The sequence below is a fragment of the Anopheles stephensi genome, chromosome 3 (genome assembly GCF_013141755.1).
Source record: "Anopheles stephensi strain Indian chromosome 3, UCI_ANSTEP_V1.0, whole genome shotgun sequence".
NCBI classification, from domain to species: Eukaryota; Metazoa; Arthropoda; class Insecta; order Diptera; family Culicidae; genus Anopheles; species Anopheles stephensi.
Window position 1 is genome coordinate 74579215 of NC_050203.1, and position 26257 is coordinate 74605471.

The 26257-nt window shown below is 44.7% G+C and overlaps 1 protein-coding gene across 9 annotated transcripts in view; it reads right to left on the reverse strand.

Annotated features, from left to right (window-relative positions):
• Nucleotides 1-26257, reverse strand: part of LOC118510739 (CUGBP Elav-like family member 2) — a 280203-nt gene that overhangs the window by 243304 nt on the left and 10642 nt on the right. The window contains exon 1 of one of the 9 annotated variants that reach the window (XM_036052959.1): nt 16744-17832. The exons of 7 other annotated variants lie outside the window; for them this stretch is intronic. The gene's annotated coding sequence lies outside the window, so the exon portion shown is untranslated. Of the gene's footprint in view, nt 1-16743; nt 17833-26257 lie in introns of those variants that run through there. One more of the 9 variants, XM_036052962.1, reaches the window with a different exon arrangement.

Consider the following 26257-nt stretch of genomic DNA (forward strand, 5'->3'; position numbering starts at 1 on the left):
TGTGTGTGTTGCAACATATTCAAATACACATCTAACAACCGGCGGGTGTTCGGGGCGTAGGTTGAAGTTGCCAAAGCATTCACCTCAGGACTTTAATCAAGAGCATCATCATCAACATCTATCTGCCGCGTGCCGCTCCATAGCCTGCTAAGCTGTGACAGGTTGGCGTTGATATCAAGCGTATGGGGTGGCAAGAATTTTCAATTAATTTTCCACAACTTCCACCCAACCCGCCCCAGTCACCTCTTTCCCTGGTGGGACACATACATTCGCACATAAGCGCAGCACATCGCAAGAACATGGGGGGTGGCCGGCATTTGTTCGGTGCAAACAAATATTTATTAATATTCTTTACGACTTGCCCCTGCCCTGCTTCACGCGGCACAGCCGAAACCGCTCGAAAAATGTTGCCCCAAATACCTCCCATACCAGCTAGAGCGCCCACCCGTTCTCGCTCTCATCAAGGTCGGCAGCGCCTCGAGTGACGAATGTGTATTTACCAACATCGGAAGGTCCTACCGAACGCTCGAGCCTGTGTGAGCCTGCCTGTCTGTTGCCATCCTTTTCCACGAATTGTGCGGGCTCGTGTGGATCACTGTGCGGATCAACATAATTCACACAGAAATTCCTTTTCGGAGCGGCACCACGTTGCGCGCTATCGGCGGGCTGCAAACATTCGGTTGGGCGAACAGAGCAAAAAAAAAGAATCTCTCCACCTCGAAAAAAGCGTTTGCTGCAAATCATTTCAGCAAACGTAATGAAGAAGTTTTGATGCATTCCAGCACACACACACATACGAACACAAGTACGGGAGCATAAAAATTGGGGGCTAAATTTGTAGGTTCTTGAGCAGAACGTTGGCGTCTGCAGAAGTCGCGCTTTAATGTTGGTTAGGAATGTTGGTAAATAATTATTTTTAATGAAGAACTTCCAGTTTTTCTTACCGATTCAAAGCAATCGTGCCCCTTACTAAGCGTGACTTTATTGAGCCAAAAAATCTTCAGGTGACATCTGCCGAATACTTCATTTTCTGCATCATTATGAGCAACAACCCCGAAAGAAACGTGACAGGAAATGGCGACGTCGTCTAATAGACGTCCGCAGCGCAAAGAGGTCTTCACGATTCGCAAATCTATCATACCGTCCACCAATTTGTCTTGCCAGCTGGACCGTCGATTTCACCCAATTTTCACCCAACGCAACTTAATTTTCTCCCAAGTCCTCCGAGCGGAATCTGTATGTAAAGCGATGGCAAAATGCAATCATTACACGCTCCGGCCCCCAATAGCAGAAGCGCCCAGTTCATGTGCCAGTTGCCCGGGAGTTACGGTTCAACACCACATTGTTGCACATTCGCACACGGGGAACCTCCAAACATGCTTCATAATTTCTCACTGTCACACCGGCGACATCGGAGCTCGCAGGTGATCGCACATGCACTCCACCGGCAACATACCGTCGTTCATCATATGGTTACCAACGGGATATCACACATGCACGGGGGTAGATACGCGAGCTCACTTTAAGCGAAAATTGTGTGAAGATCACGACGACGACGACGACAACCACTCTCCTGGTCACCTGTGACTGAGCACCACTTGCCACTAGCTCGCTCGTAGTTGGTTGGCACTTGCCAGCTTGCAGTGGAAATCATAAATCTTTCTCCGCTTTGCTTCTTCTTCCTCTTTTCGTCATTTTATTTTGCGCGGGAAATGCATCCTCCCGGTTGGAGAAGCTTCGTGGAGCAGGAAGATTCTACGGACCGTACCGCTGACACATTGTCATCAGTCGGTGGTGGTGTGTGGTTTCTGAGATGCGATACCGACCGGCACTCTCACGTGTGTGTGTGTGTTTGTATAAGAACCAACAATGATTTCACCCAACGGACACGGGGACAATAGGGAACAAAAGCAAACAAACAACGCTCCCATGCAACGCGACCACCACCCGGATTTATGGACAGGCAAAAGATGGTCGTGTACGTACATCGTCAGTGAAAATGATAACGTATCTTAGTGTCGTCTTCTCAAGCGCGGCAAGCAAACGATATGAATAGTACGAAGTGTATGAAAGATAAATTATATAGTAAAAATCATATCCCGTCGTTCGTGTTTGAGATTTAAATTCACTGTTTGCTCGCGGAGTACGTGAGTGACTCGCTTTCGAGGATTGCAGCGAGAGAGAGAGAGAGAAAAACCAAATTCTTCAAGCTGGATGCTTCATTCACCAGCACCTTCAACAGCATGCACAACAAAGCAGGAGGAGGCTCTCAGATTGAAGAGTCTTCTGGTTTCTTCTACTGGAGCGGCCAGAGTACTGTCAGCTTTGTTTGTTTGCAGCCAGTGCAGACACGTCAGATGCACGATTGTGGCTGCAGATATCGCTCTCTCTCGAGGGTGTTTTTGTTTGGATTTGATTTAACTTAATGGTTTCATCTGGTGCTGAATCTGGCTCGGAATTAGAAGAGCCTTCTGGGAACTCGATTTGTGGTAGGCTCTTTAGTTTTCTGTTGAAGCGCCTAAAGTTATGCAATTTTCACTACAAAACCTCATTTTTTCCTTTTAAAGGAACTAGATGGAAGAGCGAAAGTCTCATATGATCTCGCTTTACTCTAATAGCTGCTTTAATCTCTTTAACGTGCTCCTTGGTCACACATAAGCGATCACAAGCAGCAGCAGCAGCAGCAAGAGAAGAAAAAAATCATTCTCGTGCCTGACCTTAAACTCTGCTAAATCTGCTTCGCCTTTGGCGAGTGTGTGACAGGAACCTTGTCCGTCGTCTGTCGCCTGTCAGATTATGTAACATATGCACGGGTTGCTCAAACACACAAGTGCGCGCACACACACACACAAACACATCTCTCGTCCATTAGGCCCCCAACCTCCGCACCACACTGAGCCAGGCTGTCCTGCCAGCAACTGTTCTGGAGCACGTTATGGTGCTTATCATCTGCTCTGGAGGTGATTAATCTTTCTGCTTTCTGCGGCACTGAAAACATAAAAATATCCACCATTCTTTCATCCCCACCGATTCATTCATCCATTCGCCCCAACAACACCAACAACAACCATCAAGCGTCCGGAGTACCGACCGGATATTACATACGAGCACTCAGTACAAAATCCTCTTTTTCCGATCGACCTACATCATCGTGGCGGATTTCCATCCATCCATTCCGGGCTTCCTCCCAGGCCTTGGGGAAGAACCATGGAGCGTGTGTGTGTCTTTTATTTCTGAACTCACTCATTAAAAGCAATTATCAACTGTTTTCCATCGCACTTTTCCGCAACACTTTTGGGCGGGCGGGCGAGCTAGCGAGTGAGGATTTTTTTTTTGCTGCCACTTTCTTGTCCACGTTGTAAGCACAACACCATTTATTGAAAGCCATTTTAATCACGGACACCCCGTAATCATGAGACACTCGGGCGAGTGTGTGTGTTGGTGTGTTATTTTATCTGTGTCACTGGTCGCACATTTACTGTCCGCTTTTAGGCTGCCGGCAACGCCATTACTACGCCACCATGCGTGCATGCACTAAACCCTCTATTTATGGTGGCCTCATCTAGCGTTTTTACATTGAAACAGCCACACCAATATGGAAGGGCACGGCAATTTAAGCTTATAAACCTGTTACGAATGCATCGACCCAGCACTTGCTCCTGGTGCGATAAAGCACCGAGCTGCACATCATCGATTTTATTTTCACAATTCCCACTATTTTTCCTTCTCTCTCTCTCTCTCCCCGAATCACTTCCGGGGAGGATCGATTTGAATTTCTCACCCCTCCTCGCTTTACGATCATCAGAAAAGTCCGGGAAAAGCAAATAAAGTACAAAGAGGTAGAAAGCAAAAAACAGCAACTCAGCTGCATCCGATTGACGTGGATGACAAAGCCACAGAAACAGAAGCACGGGTCGAGTTGAAAAGCAGCAGCAAAAGGGATGTTGCTGTTTACCGCCACTCTCGAATCGATTTCACTCTTCGCCACTCTCTCTCTCTTCTTTTTATCCATTTTCTACCATACGAGTTCCGTTACATTCCGCTCCCCGGAATCGAGTGTGCAGTCCATAGGATAACGAGAAAATCGTGGCACCCAAAGCCCTGCTCGATCCTGAAACCCCTGGGTGGTGGTGGTGATGCGTTCCCGATAAACTCAAAGCCCCGGGCTTTTGGGCGGAAAGGTACCATCGGTTAACCCCCCCATCGGACGGTAAAGCAGAGGACACCACCAACGCTGAAGAACCGATATGATGATAAATGGTGGTAATAATTGGAAAATAAATGGGCTTTCCATTATGGTGGCCGGACCGGTTCAACAAATTGGAATTATCCAATTGGAAGTTAATTTCGCAACCTCGCTATGTAAGGACGTTCCGTAGAACAGAAGGAGGGTTCGTTTTTAGTGATTTTCCCTCATTTTGGGCTTAAGCTAGCCCGAAACTGTACTGAAATAACTCCTCCATAACCATCATTACAGCTTCTGGAAACAATGCCATAAATACGATTTAAAATAAATTTTCTTTCACCTTTTTTGCACGATCCGGTGAAAAAACTACCACGATTGAGATCGGGTTTCGGAATCGGAGCAATTCTAGCCGAACCGTGGGGAAATATAATTATTTTAAATCGTGCACATCAAACCCTTCGGCGCACACCGTGGAAGCCCACACCCACAGAAAGAATGCACTTACGGTTGCTGCACACGTAATGAACTCGCGTTTCATTGTGTTGCACTCAAATATATATTTTCATGCCTTCCCGTAAATACAGAAGGTTCATTACCGTGGCGGTGGTTTGAGAGCTCAATACCGGTATAAACCATGGGCCCTTTATGAAGCAAAAATTAACCCCAGCCACTGTTTTGGGGTGAGGCGTGTTTGGATTGTGATAGTTTTTCAATTAACCGACAGTGCGCTCTCGAGGATCAAACGATACCGCCACCAACCACCATTGGGCCAACCCACTTAAGGGCGGCTCACGACAAATCACCGGAAGCGTGAGTGAACATGGTTGCGGTGATGAGCTCGCTCGGTTTCCTTTTTTTTTACGATGAACTTGTGTTAGAGCGCTCGTGAAGAAGCGGATCGTAATGAATTCTTTTATGCGCTCAATAAGGCTCCTGCTAGCAAACCTCCTTTTTTTCGGGTTCTTGGTATTTGGTCTTTCGTTTCATGTACTACAATGAAAGGCGAGTTGGAGAGGGAACGAGGCAAAAGAATCCGTCAAATGTGCATATAAAAAAATCGTAGAGCGGCCAAGAGTACACGGCACGGTAGTATTAGTTGTTGCTCGGGAAAAGCGCTACTTGCCTCTAACCTAAGCGCCCTTGACGACGATAGCTTCCGCGTACCGGTCGGGGCAGGGAAGCGAAGGACAGCGAAATAACCACCTTCTCCTCTCCCATCACAGAAACAATCCCAGACGCACGAGACCGTTGCTTCTTGAGATGCTCGTAAATCATGGCACGAGGGACCGAAGAGTAGAGCTAGAAGGTTCGTCGTCTGCTGCACTGTGTTGTGCCTCGGCCCAAGCACAACAAGTACCGGCAGCCAACCAGCTGAAGAGGCATCAAACACAAGCACTACTGCTAACGGTGGGTTGTGAAATAGTCCTGCCGATACGCCACCGTTCACTTTCCGGCATTGTTTTCCAGCGCGAATCGCGAAGAGGAAAAACTGCAAATTCAAGTCTTCTTCCGCCTTAAAGCTGTGCCTCTTGGAACGTTTTTTTTTTTTTTTTGGTTTACCAAGTATAAGGTGCTCTAGGCTTTGGTGCTCTTTTATGCATTAAGTTATTTTAACAACCTTTCAACAATCCCTTCAACGAATCCAAGGTTCTGTTAATCATTTCCCTCATGAGCGACTGGGCGCCTCCATCAACTATTTTTCACTGGGCGAAATTTGTTTTTTCGCTTAATTTCGAGTTAAAAGGATTGCAACAGAACAGAAACGGCTTGCTTTTCCATTTGCTTGTTGCATCCTTAGCACCGTACAACGGATTAACACGATTTCATCCGGATCGTCGTTACGGCTTTTGCGATTGACGACGGGTGAGCGCATTCTTTTAGAGATTTTCGTTCAATTCGCAGTACAACAACAATTTCACCACTCGATTCGCGCTATAAGAACATCGGCACGAACTAGAAGCATGTCCATTTGCTTTCTCCCTTTCCCTAAGCTTATTCCCTTGCTTTGTGTGGCGCTGTTCGTTTCCATCGTTTGATTCGATGCAATGCACTCACTTCCTGACCGGATCGGTACATCGACCGCATCGAGAATTGCAATAAGCTTGCCCGGGAGGTTTCCAGTTTTTTTTTTTTTTTGCTGTCCATGTTTTCCTTATTTGTTTCTACAGTGAAACGATCCGATGGCTGCTGCCAAGAGAGAATGAGCACGGACTGGTACGTGAAGACCTTTGTGCAATAACAGAAAAAATCAACAGTTGATGATAATGCTGATGATGATGCTCATGATGATGATGCTGTTGTGAATGACGGTACACAGAGATTTCATTCTCGCATTTTTCTCTAACCCCGACTGTCGCTAATCCCTGGTTCTGTTTTGGCTTCCCTACCCCTGATGTCATTCCTTCCAGGAAAACCTTTGTGCGAAAGCTACTGCTTGGTAAAGCTACTGCACTGAAGCTCGTCGCTGGGCTGGGATCATGCTGAGCATCGCCGATGCACTCTATAAATCCTCAAACCATGGATGGAATATATTTCTTATGTTGTTCCTCGTGACACTCGACAATTTACGATAATTGCTAGCGAACGCGATAGCACACACACACACACACACTCAAACACCGACCGGGCTAGGAGACATGAACAGGAAATGGGGTACTTATGGGGTGTTCGGTGGGAAAAAATGTCCTGTTGCTGTCGTGAAGAAGCAACTGAAAGCAACAAAAAATAAAACCTTCCGCATAACAATAATCCAGTTTAATAAAAAAAGCAGAAATTCTCACTTAACAGGAAGTGTAACTACTTGTGAACGATATGAAAAAAACGGACACTAAGGAAACAGCTTGTACTTGAGGGCACACCGGGCACAGCTAAAGCAAGGAAGGTCAGATTACGGGCCAGGAAACTTAACAACCACTACACACCAACACACACGTTCGCCCGTCCACGCAACCCCATTCGATTACTCGCGTCGCCGGGAACACGGGACAAACACGAAATATTGCCATCCATTTTGCTCGAGTAACATTTTTATCATGTGGTACATAAATTTTCCTTCCTGTTGAAATTTCAAACCAACCCGCACGAGGGATCCTCCCCCCACGGGTTACCGTCATGCCATGCCGGCCGTGTGCGCTATCGCCATCCGTCCAGAGGCAGCAGCAGCAGCAGGACTCTCGTGCGGGTGCAAGTGCACGCCTTAAAACAAATGGAAAATCATGGGCGAAATTGTGAATAAATCGACTATTCTTCATTGCTGGGACGCCCCGACGATAGGTTTCAATCGTTGAGGACGTTTGTAAGCTGTGTAAAGTGCGATAGAAGTTTGAAAAAAGGGGTTGGGGATTATACATCATGCACGCAAGAAGAGTTTTTTATGATGTGGACTTTTGCAGCAAAATTGAAGCGAAACGAAATTAACTATTTTTTGGTGTTAAATCTACAATACAAGTATACAAAATCCAGCTTTGAGTTTAAAACTTTCATTGTATTGGGTTTTTCTATCACATAAGATGTATTTTTCTACAATATTTTACGAGCACGCCGGAGGAACGCTGCATGTTCAATGCAGGGTTTCCCTCCATTGCATCAAATTGTTCCCTCCATTGCAATAAATGTTTTCATGTTTATTTGGCTCATGTGTCTCTTACATAACTTTGAATGGTATAAGGTTTTGTTTAATTGATCTTTATTATTTATTAAGTTCATTATCAATAGACTAAAGGTATTCAATTTTATTCTTGCTTTTTTCTTGTATTATTTTAAGATTTTTTTTTCTGATCTCGCAACTGACTGTAGCTTATTTGTTTATGTTTGATTTGTTATTTTTTTATGTTTTATCTATTTAATTATTTTTTTATTTTTCTTTTTTTTGTGTTAAAATTCTTACACTTAATGCTGAAATTGTTATTTATTCTATTTGTTCTATTATTAATTTGCTTTCATTTTTAGTCTCTTATGTTTTCATATGCCATAGTACATATAAAATTTGCTTTTTTTGTAAATTTTAATAATATTTTTTATTACTTTATTTTATTTGTTTTTAACTCAATACAAAAAGTGAATTTCACCTTGTCGTAGTTTTTGTATGACTCGTTTTACAGAATATTATTTAGTTTTTCAAATGAAATAAATGTTATTATTATATAATCAGACAAACCAAATAGCTAAAGCTAATATATCAAAACAAACAAAAAATACAATAAATATAAAGAGAGAAACAAAAAGTGAGGTAAAGGTGAATATTTTACAACCATGAACCGTAAACAAGCCACAAATTACGCCACGCACGGAACTGCCTGCTATCCTTTACCTTCGGTCAAGCTCATCCACCGCTCTACTACTACCACTTGCCACGAATGATGTAACAAAGCTGAACCCAAACCACCACAAGAATATTAACCTTTCGCCTGTCTGAAAGAAAAACGCCTCCTCTGCAATGCCGGCGTGCAGGAAGTGAAATAGTTTTCCGGTCTCGTTTTTTTAAATATTAACCAACCAAACACTGTCACCTACAGTGAATTCATCATATTTAAATGAATTCCGGCCCACCCAGCACCGGTTCGTCCCCGGCTTGTCCCGGATGCACTGCATGCAGTTTAGCGTTTGTTTTGTGTGTCGCAACACACAGCATGAGTTTTGGCTTGGCGAGCGAGCCTTTTTTCATTCAACCGATCGCAAAAGTTTCCGGTAAACGGGGACGCTTCGTGTGCCGCCTTTCTTTTCCTTGTGACGGGTTTTTTTTTTTCTCTTTGCTGCACAGTGTTGCATTTTGGAGTGTTGAGTCGTGTTTTATGAGTTTGTTTTTTTTCCCTCCACCATTTTCATAACCATCCTGGCCACGGCGGTGGGTCCGTTTTTGGTTGAAGAAAGAAAAAATCTGCCTGGTCTAGGGTAGCTTTGGCCACACTTTCGGGGCAAAGGCCAGCCACGTCCATTATGTAAACCACAATGGACAATGGACCGGTGTGTGTGTGTGTGTGTGTGTGTGTGTGTGTGTGTGTATGTGTATGCACTTTTATGCATCACCGCCGCATTGTTACGCAGGAAGCAGCTCGGTGCAACTGCTGAATGTCACCGAAAAACAGAAAGAGAAAATAAAGCACATAATAACGTCACACGAATAGAGCAGTAAACTCCAAATATGAAACCCGAGCTCCGGAAGAAGGTGTTTGAAAAGAAGCGGAGCTTTCCGTACATTTTTTTTTGTTCATAATTTTCCGCTTTTCTACGACGCTGTATTGTATACGGTGCACAGAGCACTCACACACACACACAAACATTTCTAAAGGAAATCATCTAAAATGGTAACGATGCGCGGGTCTTGGGTGGAAAACTACGCGCTCAAGAGAGAGGAAGAGCGAGACAGAGAAAGAGTGTATGTGTGTGTGTGTGTGAGTAGGTCCATTCACGGGCCAATAGAAGGCACAGAATCGTTGGACAGGATGGGACAAAATGGAATATCCTTTTGGGTTTGCTTCCTGCTCCGACCGGTCCACCTATCCACGGGGAGTTGCAATAGCGTATCTCTTTGCTGGGTTGCTTGTGAACCGTTTCCCGCTTCACTTCCGGTGGAGCATACAATGAGCACATCCTCACCCTGTACGTATGTGTGTGAGAGAGTGAATATGTAGCCCGCGGAAAGGGTAATAAGCGTTCGCCTCGCTTCTGAACACGGTGAAACAGGTATTTATTTGTCTCGAACAGTTTTCCCCCCACAAAATGCACATCTATTGCAACACACACACGCTAACATAAACCGGCTACAACGTCTCCACGGACGACAACAATCGTCTTTTTAGCCGTGGAGAGTTTTCCACCTACCAAGCAGCTTCGATTCTGCTTACGTTTTTTTTTTTTCGGCCGGGAGTTTGCTCTGGCGAATCTCGAATCGGAACCCTTCCACAGTCTCTCGTTACTGCCGCTTCACTTCGGCCGGATATCATCCGGTATCCCTCCGGTGGGATTGCAGATATGGCCGAGTGTTCGGAGCTACTTCTGCCCCCACCCCGAAAGCTGCAATCTTAGCCGTGCAGTTCTTCGGAGCAGCTCTGTTTTTTCGGCCGCGTGTACCAAAGCACAAGACGACCCGGTACAATGAAGTCTGCAAAACATTGAAAACATTGGAGGTTCGGTAATAAGGCTGCACACCCGAACGGCGAGTCCCCAACACTTTCACGGCAAAACTTTCCGTTTTTATCCACAAATGGGAGGTGGACCAGAAATTTATCGCTCTTTTGTGGTTGGTGGCTTTCTACGGGCCGACAGTGTTACGGGCGTATGGCGTGGAACAAAAGCGACCAGAGCGCCGGGCCCAGGAACACCAGCACTTCAATTTCTGGGACGTTTTTGGCTTTCTAGTTTGTTTTGTGTGAGGAGTTGAAGTATAGACGACCCTAACAGGTACCAGGAACAAGAAACTACAAAACTACACAGCGAACAGATTTTCAGTTAAGCCCTTTGCCTCGCCTTAGCTGCACCTGCAAAGGCAACACCTGTCGGTGGGATGCACGCTGGAAATGCATGTAGAATTTTCTTTTCTTTCCACCTCCTGCCAAAGTCTGCCAGAAGTCTCACAACAAAGCTCTCTAACTTGAAATCATTGTGTGGAGCCTTTTTTGTTGTTGTGAGTGAGGAAGGAAATGTTTCCTGAATTTAACACAATGCAGTAAACCGGGTGCCGTTTTGTTGTTGCACTTTCGGGAAATTACTTCCTCTTGCTCTCTGTTTCTCTCTTGCTTCCTCCTTCTCACTGCGGTTACAAACTAACTTGCCACTGCACAGATTGTGTTTACCTGGTTACGCGCGGTCCAAACTTCTTATAATTATTGTCTCAACCGTCATTAACATTTGCACCGTGTCATTCTCTCCCTCACTCTCTCTGTCGCTCTCTTACTGACCTTCTTTGAAGTTGGTGTTTTCGGTCAAAAAACACCTTGCGAGCATCGCTCTTAGCAAAACAATTACTCAAACATTAAAGCCGGGTCGCGAAAGTGTTAAACCACTTCCGGGAAACAGAGACGACGCTTCACGTAACGCGATCTATTAGCCTTTGCAAAGCAAAAAAAAATGGAACGCTTTTCTGAGTTTCTGTGTAAGAGATTTTCACCATTCTAAACACCATTCTCGTTAGACGAGTGAAAGTTCGAGCCTTTCCCTTTCTCTTCCTTATTTACAAAACATTCTCACAAACAAGATCTCAAATTTTTTCCCAAGGATTTCGAATCGGGAAATTGGTGAAAGAAAACTGGCCAGCTGCTGCTACGGTTAGGCAGACTGCTAGCCGGAAACGACGGAACACTAGAAATTGGTCCATAAATATTTCCCCGAACAGCTAGCTAGCTAGTGCACACGAATGAGATGGAAAGTTTTTGGACTGAACCAATTTTGTGCCCCTTTTCTGCACCAGAAACAAACACACCGAACGGGTCAGGTCAGTCTGTGCTGAATGGTACAAACAATCGTATCGGGCTTTGCTTTTCCACCCGAACGGCCAAACCGGAGGCTCGATGGAGACGCCCAGCCCGGCTTAAACGAACCATACAAACTGCCTCCCTTTTTCTTAAGCCGGGAGGGGTTTTGAAGGAGGAATTGGAGGCTGGGGGCGATAAATTAGGAAACGAGAGGAACAAAAACAACCAACGGGTGAACGGGAATGAGTTCGTGTCCGGACGTAGCCTACAGCTTGAAAGATTTTCGTCGCTGGTGTTTATAATAGGAGCTTTATTGTCTCAATATCGTCAACACTCTTGCTATCAAATATATCGATTAGTTGTGATGCTCTTTCCGTCCAGTCTTTAGAATCCATGATTTTAAAGCGTTTGGATCGGGTAAAATCCCGTCCAAAAAAGCTTCTACGATTAGAATCGCCAAAGATGCCCTCAAGCAATCCATGGCTATCCTTGACGCCCTATCCACGGCAATTCTTATCAGTCGTAACCACTTTGAAGCTCTCTTTAAGCTCCCGGTCTCCAAACCATTCGAGTGAATCAACAGGAAGAGCGTTGTTATTTATTTATATCATTTCACGGCATGTTTGTCACCCGAGCGTTGCAGCAAACCCTGACCAAGAGTTGCTTCGGGGTACTTCACTTTATCTTCCCGCTTGAATCAACCATTTTGGCCGGAAGCCGTTGCTCTTATCCGACTCCCAAAAATCATTCTGCAAGCTCTTCTTGAGCTCACCACGATAGCAGTATGTCTTACCATACAGTAGAACAACACTTCAACCAGTGCTTCCCGTATCGCATCAGCTTCTTGACGTATTCTCCCGGCGGCCTCAAGACATTCGTCTTCATTTGCGGGTGCCAAACGCCGAAACAAAACACATGCTACTCTGGCGCGTTGCGGGATGGAATTTAAAATGAACCTTCCTGGGACGGTGCGTTTCACAGGACACGGCTACCTTGGTGGTTGTTGTGGTTGATGAAACACCGCTTGAGGAAGACGACAACATGTGCACACGCGTGTTCTTGCGTACAGTAGGCCCTTTTTGCCAAGCCAAGCCAAGGGCTTTTCGGAGGCATACGTGGCTGGTGACCTTTTTTTTTTTTTTTTGCTACTACCAACCAACCGTCCAAATGGAGTAAGCTTGTGCCGTATGCGGCAGAGTGATAGGCTGGTTGCTGGATGGTGGTTGACTGCAAGATAAATATTTTGAATTTTTAATTACATTCCACAACATCAGGCTCGAGAAATACGCTTACACCAACGCTGTCATGATACGGTTCCTCGTACTGATGCTTGGCTCCTGCTTTACTAGCTTTAATGAAGTATTCATTTTAAAGATAGGATTTATCTCGACCACACTTCAGCGTGCTTTTGCTGTGTGAGAAAAATAACGTTACAAATACACACGCGCTCGTGTTAATTTTGGTGATAACGATGCGTTAAACTATCTTGTCTTTATGGAACATCTTAATTTAACGTAAACACAAGTGATAAAAATAAAAACACGGCCAGACAAACTACGCCTCAACTGCAATCCCGTGCAGCACCGTGGGCACGAAGCATTATCGAAAGTTACAAGTAATAATTTACACCCAAAACCATTTACATCCCATTTAATGGTTCCCGCACCAAGGGTAAAACCACGCCAGTAGGTTCGCTGGCTGTACTGTTCGGTGCACTATTACCAAACTACCACTAAACATGAATCGCCCGTTTACGAACCAAAGTACCGAGCGCGGTTTAATGTATCGTAAAAAAAAAATGTTTAACCTGGTTTCCTTTTTTGTCTTTTCGGTTGGATTATTGTTGGACCCGTCGCTTAACCGAACCGAACGCGTTCGTAATGATGCTGGAAATATGAAGGCAACCATAAAGTATGCGAGGCTCAAGTTTTTGTAGTTATGCTGTTGCTCCCGTTTGGCGGAGTCGTAGTTATTGCTCTGGCTGCTTTGGGAGAAGTTGCGCTAGTGGTTGAATGGGGGCCACCCATGTGAAACGCTGTTGACATACCTGACATAACTTTAGTTCATTAGTGTTAATCATGTTTATACTACCGTGCTTTTATTTTATAGATTCGGTGCCAGCGGTGGTAGCTCACCGCGCGGGTTCAGGTGGTTTCAATTTATGGCTCTTCCTTTAAATCTCAGGAAGTGCTTGAAGCTATCAGTTTTCATGAAATTGATTTTGTTTTCGTTCTAAAAGCAAACAGGCTACGGTATGAATTAAAGAGAATAGTTAAATGCTGTTTTTTTAAATCATTTAAGAGGATTTGTTAAGCGGATTGCATACTTTCAGGTGTACGAAAATGTAAAAAAAAACTTCTGAAGTGTTATATACAAAACAACAAACTGCACTCAATCACTAACTAAATTTGAATAGCAATCTCAAATCTGGAATCTGATTTGTTTACCTATCGGAAATAAACAAGGCTTAATACGGCTTAGCCGTATTATAGCCTAAAATAATTGAACCTATATATTGTGCAAAGTTTTTATAGTGTATAGTTTTTTACCTATATTATAGTGCAAAATAATAATTGAACAACATTTTTATGATTTACTATGTCATTTCTATGCCATTTACTTGTATAAATAGTTCAGAATATTTTCATAAATGTAAGGGGCTATAAATTTTCAGGAAAATAAGCTGTAGTCTTGTTTTTCATATTGTTTGCCATAAACTTCATTTAATGGAATTAAAGTTTTATCATTTACAAAATATTTGAAGCTTCCAATTTTCAGGAAAATATACTCTTGTTTTTACTTAAAAATCAAACAAACTATAATTATGCCACTTGAACAAAAATCTAAAATGGACTACCAGGCATTTAACCCAAAACTTTAATCACGTATCAGGTGCATTTTATTCCCAATGAATGCGAAATTAATGCTAAATACACAAGAATTAACTATTTTTTTGCTATTTTATCCGTTGATTTCATCGTTTTGCTAGGCAGATTGCATACTTTAAAGCGCATTTTAAAAGTGAAATGAGAATTCGTTAATGTTTCTAGAATGGATTTTCAATTCCATAGCAAATTGAAGAAAACAGGGCCATAAGGATAGATAAATTACTTACAGATAAAATTAAAAAGTAATAAATTACTTTATCAACCGTTTAATTCTTCAGTTTGTATTCAGCAATAGTGGAGCATTTATTGCACTGGTATCAATCAGATACCATTTATTTCAACACCCAATAAAATCAACCTTTTGTTTCACTTTCCTGCATTAAGTCCCTTTTTCCTCATTGGATCGTTTAACCCAGAATGACCTTATTCTTCTCTTATTTTCAGTGTTCCGGGTTCCGGGCAGCAGCACAACAACAAAAAAGCCCCCCATGTAAGTATCAATCAAACCGAATGAAAAAGTCGAAACACCTTCAAGCTACAACGAAAAAAAATCCTCGATTTCGGTCGCTATTTAATGGCCCGGTTAGGTTCCGTTTTCTTCGTTGCATACCAATGAGCTTTGCAGCTCAAACGGGGCCAAGCCAAGGAAGAAAAATCATCCTCCTCACGGGCACACCGTTGGCAGATAAAGCAACCCCCTGTTGGCCAGGTTGGCTTTCGCGTGTCGATTGCAAATGGCACGTTTTCAATTAATATCCAATCGATACGAGATCGATGGCTGGCCGTGTGTATTGCATGGGGCTTCCTCGGTTCAGGAAGCTTAAGGCTGGTCCAAGAAACAAATTCTTCCTCCATTCGGTAACGGTAAGGACGCGGAAAATCCATAGCAACCGTATATAGATTATGGCCCCCGTCGTCTGGCGTCTTGAGGAAGCGCGTAGTAAGAATGTTGTGGTCTGCAATAGAACATCAAACCTGGCTTTGCTGCTTAAAGTCAAGCACCGCACACATCTTCCGATAGCGTGAAGACCTTCTCTGGTGGGCAAAAGACCTTGCGAAAGACAAAAATCAATACCGGTGCCGGAGGTTTGTTTCGAAGGAAAGTTTCTTCAAGGAGTTTTCCTTCGATGTCAATGACCTTCCAGTGTGACTGACGATGCTGGTAGGAAAAATTCTTCCTCTCTTAAAGGACCCAACTATAGGGAAAAGTTTTTTAACCTACAATTTTCTTCGGGTTTTTTTTTATTCGTCGATTCGCTTATAAATGCAAATAAACAGGAAGTATTCCATTCCCTCGTGCGTATTTCACTTCATAAAACCCAACGAAATTGAGCCCAGGCATTCACCAAGAGTCGGCCGTACCCTTAGACCGTATCGGAGTCTAATTTTAAAGCCAGAACAAACGGGGAAGCAAATCTGGAGCCAATCGGAGCAGGAAATTAAATTTCTGTTCTATCATATCTCAAACCACGGCACCACAGTTCTTCGGCGAGTCAAATGAAGCGATAGCGCAGCGACAGGGGAAAGTCACCGCCACTATGACAACGCTTTATCCTTGGAAGGGGTCGTCGAGTCCCTTTTGTCCGGAGAGGCGTGGAAAAATATTATTGCACAAAAATCGGCACCCTATCGGCGAGCTTCGGTTGATTGCGGAAGTGGTAAAGCAGCAGGGCTTATTAAAATAGACGACGGACGAACTTGCCTGCCCCTATTTTGGGAACTGATATACCCTTCACAGAGCCGAGGTTTACTTTAAATTTGTAGCCCTCGAGTGGAGGATCGAGCAAATCAAATGGGAAGTTGCGCTCATAATCGCTTCGAAAGATAATTTCTCTTCTTCCCGCGTGCTGTGCCGGATAATAAGAACAGATGTGCGCACGTGGACAACAAGGGGTAGAAGAAGAAAAGTGGGACTGGGTCACTTTAATGTTGGAATTTTACGCTTCACAGTTGGCAAATTTGGGCGAGAGAGAGAAAATTTACGAGCAGCCGGGACAACGTTGCCCGTTGATTAGATGTATCCCTATCGAATCGAACTGTTCCCATGGAAAACCACATCGGGAAGGGTACTTTTAGTCAAATTAAATTTATTTGATACACTTCAATCAGTTTCTTGGAACGATCTGAGGTAATTCTGATGAAGAACGGCTCTTCAAAGAGCACCCTCCTTTAAGACGATAAATCAATAAAATTGCTACTTAATCACCAGTTTTTTTTTTGGGATAAAAACTTCGAAATCTTCCACATGGGGTCAACTTACATTAGATAAGCGTCGCTGACAAATAACACTTGCCACCACATTTTTCCTCCAAACACTTGCTCACACACACTCAGCCTTAAAGGTGCACCTTTAATGTGACGGCACCAACTTGCATGACCAACCAAGTCGAGCAAAACACACCACGAAAAGGCTTATCCCGATCGGGATCCCGTTCGCTGACTCGGCTGAGCTGTGTGTGTGTTTACTACAAGCGCCACCAGCACCGAATAATTCAATCACACTTTAACGCAGCTTATCAAACACATTCACCAGGTGTGTTGGTCGGTTGGTGAAACATTTTTCATCAGCTTTGCACACTCACGCACACAGCATTAGCATTTTAGAACTGGGAAAACCATTCCCCCCCTTTTTTTTGGCTTCCTTTATGGCACGACCGAACATACGCTCACACACAAACACACTAGCTTGCACGCATTTAAATACAGCGCTTTAAGAAGAAGGAAAATGCACTTTTCCTTGGGGTGCACTGCTCCACTCAGCTACGAAGCAGCATTTGATTAATTTCTGCTGGTTAACCACAACAAACGACTCGAGCGTCTAACGAGACCCCAGCCGAGCTGACGGTCTGGCTGGTCTGGCACTTTAATTACACACCGGCTCTGTGTGCGGCTGTCGCTTCTAAACGACCATCGTTTGCACTGAAATGCACCGGCGAGGAAAAGCCACGACGGGGGTTGATTTTCCCGGTACTTTCTTTCGAGCACGAAACACACGCAACCAGCTGGTTTTTCAGATGCAAACGGTGAATTCCCAGGTTCCCTCTTTGCTGGGGGAAAAAAAACTCCGACAAAAACACCGTTTTTTACTTTGATTTTAATTTTCCATTTTCCACACCGAAATTTGAACTACCGTGAACACACACTGGTTTACTTTTCCGGCGGAGATTTTCTGTTTTCCTTTTGCCCACCCGATTGGCAAAACGAAACGCGCGCGCGAGATACAGTTTGATGTATTTTCCCAGCCTGCGATGACGAAAAGTTTCGGCCCGCTTTTCCGCACGCGACGAATGGTAATGGTTGACGCGCACGACCGGATACCCACTGCAAGACTGAAGAGAACGTGAGCGGAAGATTGATAATTTCGTCCGATTTGTTTCTTCGCAATCGGGTTCGGTTTCGGTCGCCGTCGTCGTCCTGCTGCTGGTGCTTCTGAACGGCGTGCTTCTGTGTTGATATGGTGCTCGCACGAGTGAATTTTCCCCGCCAACGGTGGGTGGGTGAGCAGGCGCGAATGGAGAGGCCAGTGAGTGGCATGTGGTTCTGATCGAAGGCAAACCGATGGACGGTTCAGGCAATCGCGAGAGAGAACTTCGGTAAAGAACGCTCTCCCGTCCACGGATAGGGTTCCGGGGGGAGGGAGGGAGTTTTTCTGTTTTCCGGAAAACGCGCGAGCGTAGTGAGTCACTCACTCACCTCACTCACAAGGTGGCCACACTCGGGACGCACTTTCTCTGGCTGCAAGGTAGATTGCGTTGTCTGGTTGATGCAGGCAGGCAGACTGGCAGGCTCACCTTTCCCTGGCGAGCGTTTTCCCGACCCACCAACACCCATCCCGAATGGCTCGTTGCTTTTTTGCTTCAAATCACGTCTTAACTTTCCATTCATTTTCCCACCATTCACTCGCCTTTTCCTATCGCATGTTTAATAACTCTTTCGACACATTTCCTCACACAGGAAAATTTGGAAAATCACTTCTCAAAACCCTCAATAAACACACACACACATCCGGAAACCGAACCGGCCGTCATCCGTACGGGTTAGAAATTTCCTCGACTCTGGCCATCAGCGTACGAGCGGGCTGGCTTCGAAAGGCTCCTACGGTAACCCCTAGTGTTTTCCACCGGATCACTCACTCGGAGCTCGCTCTCCCTCTCTCTCTTTCTCGGCTGCAAATCGTCAAAAGGACGACAGTCTCTCCCAGCTCTCTCCACGCACACTACGATTGTTTGGTGTGTTTTGTTGATGTTTCAGGATAACGAAGAACGGCTGTCAAAAGGTCAAACCTCTCGGAAGGCATTTGTTTTCCCGCCGGTACGCATGCGCCCCGGGAAAAACGGTCGGTCTCGGTTGTAAATGTCAGTTTTATGTGGTGCCCTTTCTTGCCGGGTATTGCTCCAGTTCGGTGCTCGACTGCTCGAATGCTCACCCGTGGAAAATGCATTGAAGAGGTGCCCTTACAAAATAATTGAATCCTTGTCCAACGACACTTCCTGGATGTGATATTTGGTGTTCCAGAAATTAAAATTGAAAACTGGAAAAAGTTCCACATAACGCATGATAGAAAACGCGGAAAACTCCCACTCGGGGCAGTTTTTTTTTTTGTTTGTTTGAAAATATCACGACAAAGTGCCCAAAACTGCAGCTTAAACTCGTTCAGGCTGGGCAGCGGCAACAAAACTTTTCACAACCACCGTATGCAGTGAAGTTTTTCCGCAGTACCAACTCGCGTCTTCCAAGGAGAAAGGGTGGGAAATGGATGGGAATGATGTGAGGAATCCAAAAACCCGACCACCACCACCACGATTGAAATGTCGACAAAGTAATCTCGCGCGTACAACACGCATCATTAAAAAGTAATTCATCACCGAATACTTTGGCTACTGTGGCCGATGTTTGGGGGTGTTTTTCGGTTCGGTGGGAAGAAAATTGCTCCCGCTCCAAAAAAACAAACCATACCACCCTGTTCGGCAAATGACAAACTTTACGAACCCGAATCCCCCCAGCACCTCCAATGCACCTCCCGAATATCCCGAGGAGGACTACCGAGCGTGTGATATTACCGAAAAGCGCACGCGGACCAACGACAAACGGTGAAGATTTGTGCGGGGTTTTCCGGGGCTTTTTTTTGCCCTTTCCGAACCAAAAGCCACCAACCATCGAACGAGCCGAGCACATCCGCGTATGTGTGGTTTCTTGCTGTTTTAATATATTTCTCATATTTTTCCATCGCACTCAACAGCCTTTCCCGGTTGTACGGGCCTGTACTACCATCACCTCAAATGTGGCCTTTTGCGAGTTTTTCTTTTCCATTCTCTTTTTCTGTTTCTTTCCTTGTGACACAAAAATTTTGCCCAACGGCTGTGGTGTATGAAAAGTTGTCGAGCCCGCTTTCGCTCTGGCCAGAGGAAAACTTTAAATAAGATAACATAACTTCGAACCTTGCTGCTGGAGGTAGGTCCCCTAGTTGGGGGGAAAAATTGCAGTCCCGCTCAAATCAACTTCCAATCCGTTGTGGGTAGGAAAAAAAAATCCGAAGCGAAAAAAGGAAGCAAATTCACAACAAAAATTATACCACAACTGGTCCGAGAAGAAGAAATCACTCGACTTGTGATGGGTAAAGTTTTGGTCCGGACGGTCCCGATTCCGGGCGTATCGGTCCAAATCATCATTCAAAAAATGTGGGGTTTTTCCGATGAAAATCGATTGTCGTTCAAAGGGCACACACACACACACGTATGTTACTGCTTCTATACCGGGGGAGAATAATTTATGAATGTAGATTGGTGATGTTAGCTAATTTAAATCTCCCTTCCCCAGTTTTTCTGTTCAACTTTGGATGTTGAAAATTTTTGCAATTCAAATCGTTGATCAAAGTCTTCGTTTTTGTTACCTTTTTTTAAATAAAAAATTACTCGTTACGAGCCTTAAAAACCTTCAAAAACCGCCACTGAATTAAAAAAAAAATAAAGCAAACAAATTGGTTTGGCTAATTTTCGGATCACTTCCGAATTTAATTGCTTGTCAATTGATGTTATTGCCCTAGCGCCCAAGTCCCCTCGGCCGTCGCGCTGTTTTTACGCTTTAATGCAATCTGCACAATCCCCAGAAATCCCCGGGATAGCCAATGCTGCTGATGATGACGGTTGCATTTTAGGGGGGGTTGAAATCCTAAAAATTAGCCCAAAAACCACCGAACCACGTGTGCGTGTGTGTGATTCTGGAGCGACGTGACGCTCCGTTTTGTCCGGAGACGGGTTACCGTTGCGCGCTTCCAACCAGTTTGTCAACCACCCGGGGCGTCACCAAAATGAATGCTCTTCGACCACCACCACCACCACCAAGTCCAGGTGTGACAGCTTGCATTTAACCCGTTCGCGCAACAACAACAAAAAAACCCGACCCCAAAAACGACAGTTGATGGTGGCGTTTTTGGGTGAATCTTCTCTGTTTTTCGACGCCAATTCAGGCAGGCGCCAACTGGATGGTGCCAAACCCCCGTTCAGCCAGCTCGAAACGGCAGTGGGCAGCGAAATTAAAATTCATTATAAATTAACACACACTCGCTTCACGTCTCACCTCGCGGGCGAAACCGGTGGGCTCCAATCTCCCTCCTAAGTATTCGTCCTTCCTGGCACTGGTTGTGTGGATTCAAAAATTAATCCACTCGCATGATCCACTGGTAAGCACCAGCTTTCAGCCATGGATGGAGTTGCAGTTTTCGACAGCAAGTGAGGCAGCCAATAAAAGCATTTACCACTAGTTCATGTGGTACGCCTTTTTTGTGTGTCTTCGTACCGCCACTGACTGACTGACTGACACCAGAGAGAACGAAAGCGTGAATGGAGCGCGTCTTGCTTAATGACTATTATTATTAATTTTATTTTGTGTGCCGCGCAGTAGAGTGTCGGCTTAAAGGACACACGCACGCACGAAAATAGAGCGCATTTGATTGAGTGGTGAATAATTTGTAGTTATTTTCCTTATTGATAGGTAATTTGGAGTTGCTGGACGAGAAATCGCCCCTGCTTACGAGGAAAATGTGAAGATGGTTTGCCAGATGGAATCAATTCATCCTGAAAGATAGGAGGAGGGTAGCTAAAAGGCGGCATGATGGATAGCCGGGTGGGAGTCATACAGGATAAATGGGTAATAACTCTTTATCGGAGACTATCAATTAGTCGAAGCCAGGTTCAGTTTTTTGGGGAGTTTGTGGAATCAGGATCCTTGCATGAGAGCCGTCAAAAATATCTTAAAGCTACTCTCTGTCGTCACTCACATCTTGGTGTAGAAATTGTCATCTAAGATTTGAAGATTGGATTAAGTATATCCAGATTTGCTGATGCATCAGCTCTAGAACCTTTCAACCTTTCCCATGTGGTCTTGTTAGCTCTCACAGTTATAAGAACTGTTAGCTAAACAACAATGGCTTCTTCTTCGACTTCTGAGTGAGGCTCAACCTGCTATATATGATAAAGCAGTATATTATTCCACCATATTCAACAGCTCAACCACTCTCTTCAGAATTTTGAATTCTAGAGTCATTTGCCTAAAAAAAAAAGATGTCCGATTACCCTAAATAAGTAGGGCCTTGAGGAATATCGAGCGTCCATGTTACATTTCACTTGAAAATATTTGACTCTGGCTCATTAAAGTTCTGGTCCTCAAACTTCGGACCGTACTCATGGGAGTTTGCTCCTTCTTAAAGTAGTTTAAGATAACTACTAGTTTATCGATTGAGGTTTCATTAGATTCTATCAGAATTTTTGCGTCTAGAAATCTATGTTTTTACCCGCTACCCATTACAAAGCCTTGGACAGCTAACCCTCATTTAGTTGATGTACTGTTCTAACCTTGTGCCTGGCACTGAACACCCGTCGCGTGCCTACCAGAACCCGATACCTTCATAAACCGATGTTCAATTATTTTTATTGCATTTCCCCTAAACCAAACCCAATACTAGGCCGGTGCGTACGTAATCTACCCAGCCCTGCAGCCATATAAGCGTAATAGAACCGATTCTTCACAATCGGCCAACTCTCATAACGATATTGGATTATTTATTTGCTATCTTCCTCACCCCATGGACCGTAATACCCAGCGAGAACTGAGTTGGGGGAAATGTTATTAATTTCTACGGAACTTTCAATCACTCTCGGCAAAGGTGAGAAAGGTCTGGCTGGTGTAAGGTACGAAGGTGAAAGCAACAGTTTGTAATAAGTGTTCGAAGGAAGACCGAGAAATCGGCCTGAACCTTCACTTGTCATACGATGCTTCAAACGTGACGGCACAAAAAACAGAGCAAGATTGAAGGTGATGCCGTCACCTTTCGCAGGACCTTATTGGTGATGAATTTTTAATTGCTATTGTTTCATACACACATGCATGAAAAGGGCAGGATAAAAAAGCGGTGCGACTCACACAGGCCCCTTTTTTTGTACTAAAAATAAATTTCACGCGAACTTATGATGCTGACGGTTGAAGCATAAGACCGATCGTTTTTGCGCCCTTGCACTTGCCTCCTGTGAGCGTTATCGAAGCGGAGCTCAATCGCGACCTGGTCCAGCCAGACTTTTTTTATATACATACAACCTCCCATCCACCAAGTACAAAGCCGTTCCATCACGAGCCACCGTACCGCTTTTGCTGCGTTCGTGCGTACACTGTGTGTTGACGACGGCCACGTGTACCTTCTTCTCTGTAAGCGCTTTGGATGAAAGCCATTTGCCACGTCCGTCCGCTTCTCTCGACCAACCCTCGACGGCAGCCTCAGGTTTTGGTAGAGTTTGATGGTTTTTTGAATAATGCAGTACGAAGCGAAAGGAAAGAAGCGGAGAGAGCGGACAGAACAACACAAAAAAAGAACTGTTGCAAGGACGACTTTGATACAACGCTCCCTAACCGTTCCAGTCCGAAGCGTTCAAGTGGCTTGGCCTCCCATAATCAATACGGATAGATACGGTAGCGGCCCGTCCGTGGCTGGCAACCCGTTAGAACTATGAAAGTTTTATCCGTACAGTGTCGCGCCATCTCGGTCAGGTGGGTCCGCGTCGGTCTGTCATCATTCGTCCAGAGTGCATTCCGTTCTCGGTTCGGGGTAGAGGGTCGTTGCAATGGGCAACTAACCCCCGGGACCCTTACATCGTTCCAACTACATCAGAAGGGAAGGAAAATCATCGGATTCATCCTAACTTCACAGAACACTGCGTACAGTACATACTACCGGCACTACAAAAGGATCCATCAGCGGACGCAGAAAAACAGGCCCGGGACATCATTGCTGTACCGTGCTTGATGCTTTTAGTTGGAAGGAAGTGTGACACGGGGAAAAAATAACTGCGTGCCACCCTCATAACAAGCATTGCGAGCAAAGTCGAACCATTTTTACCCACTGTTCCTGACGTAGGCCACACATCTTCCACACACGTGCAGGTCGCAGTTCATAATCTGGATGAATATTTTTAGTGACCCTCTGCAGGGGACTATGGAGCGAACCAGGACAAAAAGTGGTGAAAGAATCCCAATTTAGGGTTATTTTGTTTGAACAACTTATGATTCAAGCTACAAAAATAATGATTCTTAGTTTATTCAGAGAAGCCAGTTTAGTTCAGGACCTTTACTAGCTAGTCGTAGCTATGTTGGAACGGCCCAGATGGGAATATAACCCCAGCCTTGTCGTGTAAAGACCGGTTTCGCTATCGCATCGCCCCTTTATGTTCGACTAAATCTAAATTTATTGATAAAATCTGGAAGGGCCAGTCCTCATAGGCCAAGGCTCATAGACTACTTATGTTCAAATTAAAATGTTTTTCCAAAGAAAGTTAGAAAAAGTCTATTCGACATGCTTATAACCCATAAAATATATCAAGCGAAAGCATTTGCTATATGGGCTGAAAAACGGTGTAATATCCCAAAAAGTTATAAAAATGTCAATTCGTTGCCATTTGAAGGAATTTTTTATTCATAAAGCACGGTCTGGTCCTATTTATTTTTGTGGCGGTCCAGTGACCAAGGCAACGGCGGCGCAGGTCTTCAAATGGCAGGACCGGGGTTCAAATCCCATCCAGATCGTTCCCCCGTAGTGAGGACTGACTATCCAACTACTTGCAGGCATGATGACCTAAGAGGTCGTTAGGTCAAAGAAGAAGAAGATATGATCGAAAGCTGCTCGATTTGAGAATAATATCTATTACTCGATTTTTGTCTATTTTGACCGTTTCCCACCCAACAGTGCACGAAGAGACCAGGTAGACACCGAGCCCCATCTCTTCGTTTACTGGTACCGGCTATGAGCTAGTGTAACAATTTCAAGAAAAAAAAAGACTTTCCTACAACCTGACCGGATGCCTTCTAATGTTGTATCTACCCCTTAACTAGCTGGAAAAATCTTTCCCCTTCCTTCGACCCTGCATATGACGCACGGGCAAGAAATAAACTCACACTATCCTTTGCAGATAACAACTAAAGCTCCTAAGGAGAGAAAACGTAGCAAGAAAAAAACTTCCAGTGGCCAATGATGTGCGCTCGGTGAAGATCATTAACTCCCGGAAACCCACCTTTCCACGGGGACAATGAGCTCCTCCGAACATGTCTCGTTACCGGAAGCGGCACTGCCGTCCCATCCCGGCAAGTGGCACCCTGCTGGTAAAATTGAATCAATAAAATTTTCGTAACTTGTCATACACACATCGAAGTTGGCCGTCTACTCTTCGCAACCCGAGTAGTGTGGCTGAAGGTTGATTGGAGATGCTGTCTGCGACAAACCGCACCAAGCATAACCCGCGTTCAAGATTGGTGGCGTTTGTAACGAGTAAGTGTTTCGCTAGTTTGACATCAAAAGTGGTAAAATAACGAGCCAGCTGTACTAGCACCAGTAGCGTTTGCCACGAAGATGGTGTCCTCAGGAAGCAAGATGTTTCCCCTCCCTGCTAAGGCCCGTGTGGGGGAGCAAAAATTGTATTTCATCTGTTGACACATGCACGCCGGAGGTGGAAGCGATCGAAGAATTGGAGAACGATCAAAATCGACAAGACGATACAGAACATGGTCTGCTGGAAGAAGCAGAAACTCCCATACTTTCTCTCTCCCTCTCGAGCGGATGTAATGCTGCGAGGCGATGTTGCCGTTTGCGATTGTGATTCATAACGCAGGTGGAAAAGTGTCCTCGGAATAGTTTGTCAATCCACGTGTCTTTGGTTCGTGTCGGTGCGGTTTCATCCTCCCCACGGCTCGCCGTCAAGTTTGCCCAAGAAAGACGAAATACACCTCCATTGTGTGTGCTCCATTGAGCGTCGCTTGTCGCTATCAAACCACGGCACATGTTTCTTGGGAAATGTGTCATCATCGTCGTCGTCTTCGTCGTCTGATAACAATAAATATTTGTGTGACGGTTTTTGCTGGGTTTCTCTGCCCGTAAGATGTGCAGACGGGTAGACAAGAACCAGACCGGGTAGGGTGAGGTTAAGGAAACGGAGGTAAATGCCAAGCCATCGAATGGTTTATAAGACACACTCTGGTTGTCTTGTTTTTGTTGTAGCAATTGTGATGCTTTTTCGCTTTGCATTCACCGTTAGTGCCATTGTTTTGTTGGTTGGATTGAATTTCAATATCATTTTTGAATGGTTTATTTTGTTTTCATCGGATAAGATTCAATTTTACTTTCAGGCAACCCTTCAGTTAAGCAGAAGTAAAATTTAAACTGTTTCATGTTTGAATACTGAACTAAATTAGATGACGAAGTAATTTTAAGAAGTTTAAACCTGATGATCCAAGACAAG